This window comes from Salmo trutta, chromosome 13 (genome assembly GCF_901001165.1).
Source record: "Salmo trutta chromosome 13, fSalTru1.1, whole genome shotgun sequence".
NCBI lineage: Eukaryota > Metazoa > Chordata > Actinopteri > Salmoniformes > Salmonidae > Salmo > Salmo trutta.
This window is the reverse complement of record NC_042969.1, coordinates 79406526-79415318: the sequence shown is the minus strand read 5'-3', so window position 1 is coordinate 79415318 and position 8793 is coordinate 79406526.

Sequence of the window (8793 nt, the reverse complement as noted above, 5' to 3'; positions counted from 1 at the left end):
GGAAGGGGCAGGTGGAGACAGAGAGAAGATGGGGGAGAGAGTTAAAGAGGAAAGGGGGAGGTGGAGACAGAGAGAAGATGGGGGAGAGAGTTAAAGGGAAAGGGGGAAACATAGATAAGATGTGGGAGAGAGTTAAAGGGAAAGGGGAATACATAGAGAAGATGGGGAGAGAGTTAAAGGGGAAGGGGCAGGTGGAGACAGAGAGAAGATGGGGAGAGAGTTAAAGGGGAAGGGGGAAACATAGAGAAGATGGGGGAGAGAGAGAGAAAGAAAGAAATGACAGAGTGATAGAGAGAGGAGAGAGAGAGAGAGTGTGGCTGAGGGTTAGGGTAGTGGCTGAGGGTTAGGGTAGTGGTTGAGGGTTAGGGTAGTGGTTGAGGGTTAGGGTAGTGGTTGAGGGTTAGGGTAGTGGCTGAGGGTTAGGGTTAGGGTTGAGGCTAGGGTAGTGGCTGAGGTTTAGGGTAGTGGTTAAGACTAGGGTTAGGGTAGTGGTAGTGGTTAAGACTAGGGTTAGGGTAGTGGTTGAGGGTTAGAGTTGAACCAAGGTGTGAACATGAAGCTGATAGTGGAATGACTCAGGGATTTCCTAGACACAAATCAGATAGTAATTTGAGCTGTCAGTGTCCATGGTAACACATGTCATTCAATAACAGGGCTATTCATTTAAATCCTACCTTTGGTTTGTGAGAACAACCTTTGGAAGGCTGTACGTTATCAAATTAGGATGGACAGTTTAGGCCCTGTCAACGCCATGTGTGTGTGCATGGGGAAATAGAGAGATGTGACAGAAAAGCAAATTAGGGATTAGAGAGACATGGAGAGAGAGGATGAGGGAGAGATACATTTTTTGGGGCCGGCAGGTAGCCTAGTGGTTAGAGCATTGGGCACAGTAACTGAAAGGTTGCTAGATCAAATCCCCGAGCTGACAAGGTAAATGTCTGTCGTTCTGCCCCTGAACAAGGCAGTTAAGCCACTGTTCCCCGGTAGGCTGTCATTGTAAATAAGAATGTAGGCTGTCACTGTAAATAAGAATGTGACTTGCCTAGTTAAATAAAGATTAAATAAAAACTACAAAATTAATGGATACTGAAACATGGATCTTTCCTGTCACCTGTTGCTGGTAGCAGCACACCCATGTCATGTGTAACATGTTTATTGAATTATTCAGTATGATGGTGATTGATAATTGGTTATTGAACTTCAATAGCATTGAGGAAATACATTCCACTGACAAGTACATGCAGCACACATTTATCTGAGTGGTGAGTTTCACCAGTTTGAGAGGGAATCCCTCATGGGTCGAAGAAATCAAAACCAAATCATATTTGATTTGTCACATACACCCAATACAACCTTACAGTGAAAATGCTTACTTACAAGCCCTTAACCAACAATGCAGTTTTAAGAAGAAAAAAAAACTGTTATGGTATTTACAAAAATAAACTGAAGTAAAATAATAAATAAAATAGAAAAAGAACGAATAATTAAGGAGCAACAATAAAATAACAGTAGCGGGGCTAAATACAGGGGTTACTGGTACAGAGTCAATGTGCGGGGGCACCGGTTAGTTGAGGTAATTGAGGTAATATGTACATGTAGGTAGAGATAATGTGACTATGCATGGATAATAAACAGAGTAGCAGCAACGTAAAAATGGGGGTGGCGGAGGGACAATGCAAATAGTCCAGGTAGCCATTTGATGGTTCAGGAGTCTTATGTCTTGGGGGTAGAAGCTGTTAAGAAGCCTTTTGTATCTAGACTTGGTGCTCCAGTACCACTTGCCATGTGGTAGCAGAGAGAACAGTCTATGACTTGGGTGGCTGGAGTCTTTGGCAATTTTTTGGGCCTTCCTCTGACACTGCCTGGTATAGAGGTCCTGGATGGCAGGAAGATTGGCCCCAGTGATGTACTGGGCCGTCCGCATTACCCTCTGTAGTGCCTTGCAGTCGGAGGCCGTTCCTTTAGGGGTCAATACACACACACACACACACACACACACACACACACACACACACACACACACACACACACACACACACACACACACACACACACACACACACACACACACACACACACACACACACACACACACACACTGGGCCAAAACAGTTAACGTCAGACGAACATCGGACTAACGTCATCGGACTCCCTTTCAGTCTGTGACTTTGTAGCTCTCCCCGAGGTGTGGGGAGACACACACACACGCACATAAATACTTGCGCATACACACACATTAAATCACACACACATGTACACAGCAGAACCCCTACCCCATCCCAAGCACAAACACAGGGACAATGATGAGCTGTGACAGTGTGTCCTGTAGGAAGGAACCATCACCCCAAAATAAACCTCTCCTGAGGGCAAAAGGGCAGACACCCCTACAGACAACAGACTACACACACTACTCAACACAACCCTCTAACCGTACTGCAAACACAAACACAAACAGGAAACCCCTCTACCTCAATCTAACACACACACTGGGCCCCCTGTAGACTGTGTGAGTACGCATTGGAACAGATGCTGTAATTGCGTGTGAATGTGGTGCTGTTATTTATTCATGTTGTGATGGGCGGTGCAGTCAGATGAAATGTGATGCTTATCGCTCTAAACGACAGACCGTCACACACACATGCAGTCAGGCATGCTGAAATGGGATGCTTATCACTCTAATAATATCCACGAACAAGAGACATGACACAGACCACAAACACAAGCCGAGAGATAGAAGGGGAGGAGAGTAAGAGGGCGGCAATGAGGGGGAAGATGGAGTGAATGAAAGATGGCGGCAGAGAGAGGAAGTCAGAGAGAGCGGGAGGGAGTGGGAGATATAGAAAGTGAAGTTGGGAGGTTGGCGTGTTGGAGTTAGGGAAGGAGAGAGGAAGGGATAGAGGGTGAATAACCGAGTCACTGGACGATAGCAGTATCACAATACTCGTTAGTATCGTGGTAGGGAAACAAAACACAATACGCAATTTAACTTCTTTAGGAAAACAGCCCTAAAGAAACAAACATCATTATGTTGTCATCCAGAGTCACAAGTATTACAACACACATTCCAGCATTCAACACTGTAACAAGACGCATCCAATTGCAATGTCCGAGATAGTTATAACGCCGGAAGCTGCTTGTTGATTTGACAGCTCCAACGTAGCTACACCTCCGACTAGGGCTGTGGCGGTCATTACATTCTGTCAGCCTGTGATTTTCAAGCAAGTAACTGCTGGTCTCACGGTAATTGACCGTTGATTAACATAAACAAGAGGAGTTAAACAAGGTTGTCCGCTGTCACCATATCTATTTGTCATGGCCATCGAAATACTAGCTATTAAAATCAGATCCAATAACAACATTAGAGGATTAGAAATCCAAGGCTTAGAAACAAAGGTGTCCATGTATGCCGATGACTCAAGTTTTATATTAAGTCCGCAAGCTAGATCCCTGCAATGTCTCATTGAAGATCTAGATACATTTTCTGTACTCTCTGGACTAAAGTGTACAATATTACGTATTGGATCTTTAAAAAATACAACTTTTACATTACCCTGCAGTTTACCTATAAAATGGGCTGATGTTGAAGTAGACATACTCACAAAATATATAAATAAGCTCTCCGCAATGAATTTCAATAGAAAACTTGTAAAAATAGACAAGATCCTGCAACCATGGAGAGGTAAATACCTGTCTATTTATCAAAATATTGCACTGATTAACTCCTTATTCATATCTCAGTTTACTCACTTACTTATTGCGCTGCCTACTCCTGATTATTCATTTTTTAAATCATATGAGCCAAAAATATTTTGCTTTATCTGAGACGCTAATCCAGACAAAATTAAGCGTGCCTATCAACAGTTGAAGTCGGAAGTTTACATACACTTGGGTTGGAGTCATTAAAACTCGTTTTTCAACCACTCCACAAATTTCTTTTTAACAAACTATAGTTTTGGCAAGTCGGTTAGGACATCTACTTTGTGCATGACACAATTCATTTTTCCAACAATTGTTTACAGACAGATTATTTCACTTATTCACTGTATCACAATTGCAGTGGGTCATAAGTTTAAATACACTAAGTTGACTGTGCCTTTAAACAGCTTGGAAAATTCCAGAAAATGATTCATGGCTTTAGAAGCTTCTGATAGGCTAATTGACATCATTTAAGTCAATTGGAGGTGTACCTGTGGATGTATTTCAAGGCCTACCTTCAAACTCAGTTGACCTCAGAAAAAAAATTGTAGACCTCCACAAGTCTGGTTCATCCTTGGGAGCAATTTCCAAATGCCTGAAGGTACCACGTTCATCTTTCCAAACAATAGTACGCAAGTATGAACACCATGGGACCACACAGCCGTCATACCGCTCAGGAAGGAGACGCATTCTGTCTCCTAGAGATGAACGTACTTTGGTGCAAAAAGTGCAAATCAATCCCAGAACAACAGCAAAGAACCTTGTGAAGATGCTGGAGGGATTTATATGTTTGAATGTAATGATTAAATAATTATTCCCTGAAACTTAACTATTAGGGATATGGTCTACATAGCATGTAGAATGAGTAACTAAAGGGTTAAGCATAAATCTAATGAGGTTGGACTGGGAAAGAGAAGAATGTGTGTCTGTGTGTTTAAGTAAACACCAACAACTGTTAAACTGTGGTTGACCTGACCTAGCTTGAACTCTGAGCGTTTATGAGAGGGAGTACCCCTCAAGGTTTCCCTAATCTCAGAGGAATGAAACTGTCAGCTGGGTAATGATCTACAGTGTTAAGAGATCTGGGGCCTTAATGTTTGTGTGTATGTGTGTGCGTAAATAAGGAGTGAACTATAAAAATGATGTTTCTGTACAATGGACTTCAGAATGTGCTCGTGAATAAACATTCTGCCTCTTGTAAACTGGGACTCTGTCTGTTTCATTCAACCAGAATCTTACCAAATCCGGGTTGCAGACTGAGTATTTTAATTGAAGTTAACATTGAGAACATAATTCCCTCTATTTTGATGAGAATTATGTTCTCAATGTTAACTTCAATTAAAATACTCAGTCTGCAACCCGGATTTGGTAAGATTCTGGTTGAATGAAACAGAAGATGCTGGAGGAAACAGGTACAAAAGTATATTTTTCCACAGTAAAACAAGTCCTATATCGACATAACCTGAAAGGCCGTTCAGCAAGGAAGAAGCCACTGCTCCAAAACCGCCATAAAAAAGCCAGACTACGGTTTGCAACTGCACATGGGGACAAAGATTGTTCTTTTTGGAGAAATGTCCTCTGGTCTGATGAAACAAAAAGATAATTGTTTGGCCATAATGACCATCGTTATGTTTGGAGGAAAAAATTCTTGCAAGCCGAAGAACACCATCCCAACCGTGAAGCATGGGGGTGGCAGCATCATGTTGTGGGGGTGCTTTGCTGCAGGTGGGACTGGTGCACTTCACAAAATAGATGGCATCATGAGGCAGGAAAATTATGTGGATATATTGAAGCAACATCTCAAGACATCAGTCAGGAAGTTAAACCTTGGTCACAAATGGGTCTTCCAAAAGTTGTGGCAAAATGGCTTAAGAACAACAAAGTCAAGATATTGGTGTGGCCATCACAAAGCCCTGACCTCAATCCCATAGAAAATTTGTGGGCAGAACTGAAAAAGCATGTGCAGCAAGGAGGCCTACAAATCTGACTCAGTTACACCAGCTCTGTCAGGAGGAATCGGCCAAAATGCACCCATCTTATTCTGGTAAGCTTGTGGAAGGCTACCCAAAATATTTGACCCAAGTTATGCAATGTAAAGACAATGCTACCAAATACTAATTGAGTGTATGTCAACTTCTGACCCACTGGGAATGTGATGAAAGAAATAAAAGCTGAAATAAATCATTCTCTCTACTATTATCCTGACATTTCACATTCTTAAAATAAAGTGGTGATCCTAACTGACCTAAGACAGGGAATTATTACTAGGATTCAATGTCAGGAATTGTGAAATACTGAGTTTAAATGTATTTGGCTAAGGTGTATGTAAACTTCCGACTTCATCTGTATATAATGAATATGATTTGGGTGGGTTGAGATTATTAAATATAAAAGCACTTAACCTCTCTCTAAAAGCTTCACTCATTCAACAGTTTTATTTGAACCCTAATTGGTTCTCAAGTAGATTAATAAGAAAAGCTCATCCATTGTTTAAAAATTGCCTTTTTGCCTTTGTGCAGATTGCCATGTCTCATTTTCGATTAATTGAAAATGATACTTTGAAAAAAGTATCTCTCTTTTTCAAACAAGCATTGCAGAGCTGGCTTCAATTTCATACCCCTGAAAAATAGAACAAATATTATGGCTGAACTCAATTGTGCTGGTTGATAAAATACCTGTATTTATGGGAAAGATGTTTGAAAAGGGTATTTTGTTCTTAAAAATGATATAGAGTTATGTCCTTCATGGAGTTATGAGAATTATTCAGGAAGGTTTGCTCAATCCAAGAGTACAACCAATTGATTACAGCATTACCCAAAAAATGGAGGCAGGTGGCAGCGGGAGGAGGTAGGGAACTGGTCTGTCTGCCCAATATAAAGGTGTGACGCTCATCGTAATGAGTAGACCAAGGTGTAGCGTGGAAAGTGCTCATATTTATATTTATTGTAACTCAGAACACTCAAACAAAATAACAAACCAAGGAAACCCGAATGTCACGTTCTGCAGGCTTACTGAGCTGAACAAAAACAAGATCCCACACTGAAGGAGGGAAAAGGGGCTGCCTAAGTATGATTCCCAATCAGAGACAACGATAGACAGCTGCCTCTGATTGGAAACCATACTAGGCCAATCAAAGAAAAAAAACAACATAGAAATATGACACATAGAATGCCCACCCCATGTCACACCCTGACTTAACCAAACAGAGAAAAACGGCTCTCTCAGGTCAGGGCGTGACAAAAGGATCTAAACTTGCGGAGGAATAAAAATAGCAGAAATACCAGTTTCATTTCAGGACCAGGATGTTGACAACTGTGCCATACAGATTGCAAAATAGTTGGGAAGAGATTTTTGATGTACCGATTCCATGGTACAGGGTGTATGAGTTCAAATATAAAACAACGCAAGATTCAAGACTTTGTGCTTTTCAGCTAAAATGATTGTATAGAATTCTTGCCACCAACAAAATGTTGAGTATTTGGGGCATAAAATCACCGAAGCTCTGCAGATTTTGTTGTGAGGATACAGAATCAATAGACCATTTATTTTGGTATTGCCCTCAGGTAGCCTGTTTCTGGTCTCAGGTTCAGGAATGGCTGAAAATGCATAGCATTGATCTAAAATTGACCCTAGAAATAGTACTGTTAGGAGATCTGGAGAGACCGGGTTAGTCAATTACTAATGTACTAATACTCGTAGTAAAAGTATTTATCTTCAACTCCCAATCTGTGGATTCTATTTGATTAGATAGATTGAAATTGTACGTTAAACATCACAGCATAGTTGAAAGATATGTGTTGCGTAGAAACCCGAAGAGGGTGGCCAGCAGAGATAGATGGGATGGGCTGAGGGAAGCTGAGGGTTGGGATGTGGACTTGGAGACAAGTGGGAGTGGAGTAGCCGTGCGGGAGATAGAATGATGGTCAAAGATAAAAGTTTTTAAAAAAGTCTAAATAAAACATAAAAAAAGTATGTTTGAATGACACTGAGGGGCAGTGTTTTTACAACTAATGCCAGTTTGCCTGAGGCTGATGCCGTGCAGGTGTTTGTACTCATGCATATACACACTCTCATTCAAATAAACACATACAAGTACACACACATACATGTAAAAGTGCCAGACATGCGCACAAACATATACAGTTGGCATTGCTGTTATGATTTTAGTTGTCCTTGATGTCCTTTGTTTTAAAATTCTTATTATTATTTTTCTTTTTTTTGCATTGTTTGCTGTTTTCCTCTGTCTTTCTTTTTTCTCTTTAGTTCATTCTGTTGTTGTTGTTGTTGTTTGTTGTTGGTGCATTGGGGGGTTCTTGGGGGTGGGGAATGGAATTAATAGTATTTTTTATTTTATTTTTTTCTTCTTGGGGGGGGCTTTGGGAGGGGTCTCGAATGGTTGAGGGACAGCTATTGGGGAACTGTGGGGGGATCTTGGAGGGTTCGGGTTCACATTTTTTGGCCTGGTGGGAGATCTTTCAACTTGCCCTTGAGCAGGGCATTGACCCTGGATGCTTCTGTGTGTCGCTCTGAATGGGAGTCTGTTGGATGACTAGTGTGGTGTGGTTCACTGCAAGTATATTGTATGTTTCAGATATTCAATAAAAAAAAAAAAACATTAACAAAACACATTTAGCATCTCCTGGCTCACAGCCTACAAGCCACTGATGCAGACCTTTGGAACATCTACATTTTAAAAAGTCAAATAAATCCATGTAATATAGCCTACACCAGTGGTTCCCAAACGTTTTATAGTCCCGTACCCCTTCAAACATTCAACCTCCAGCTGCGTACCCCTCTAGCACCAGGGTCAGTGCACTCTCAAATGCTGTTTTTTGCATCATTGTAAGCCTGTCACACACACACTATACGATACATTTATTAAACATAAGAATGAGTGTGAGTTTGTCACAACCCGGCTCGTGGGAAGTGACAAAGAGCGCTTGTAGGAGCAGGGCCCAAATAATATAATAATAATAATCAATCATTTTGCTCATTATATAGCCATCTTACATATAAAACCATATTTTTTCATCAAAAATTGTGAATAACTCACCACAGGTTAATGAGAAGGGACTGCTTGAAAGGATGCACATAACT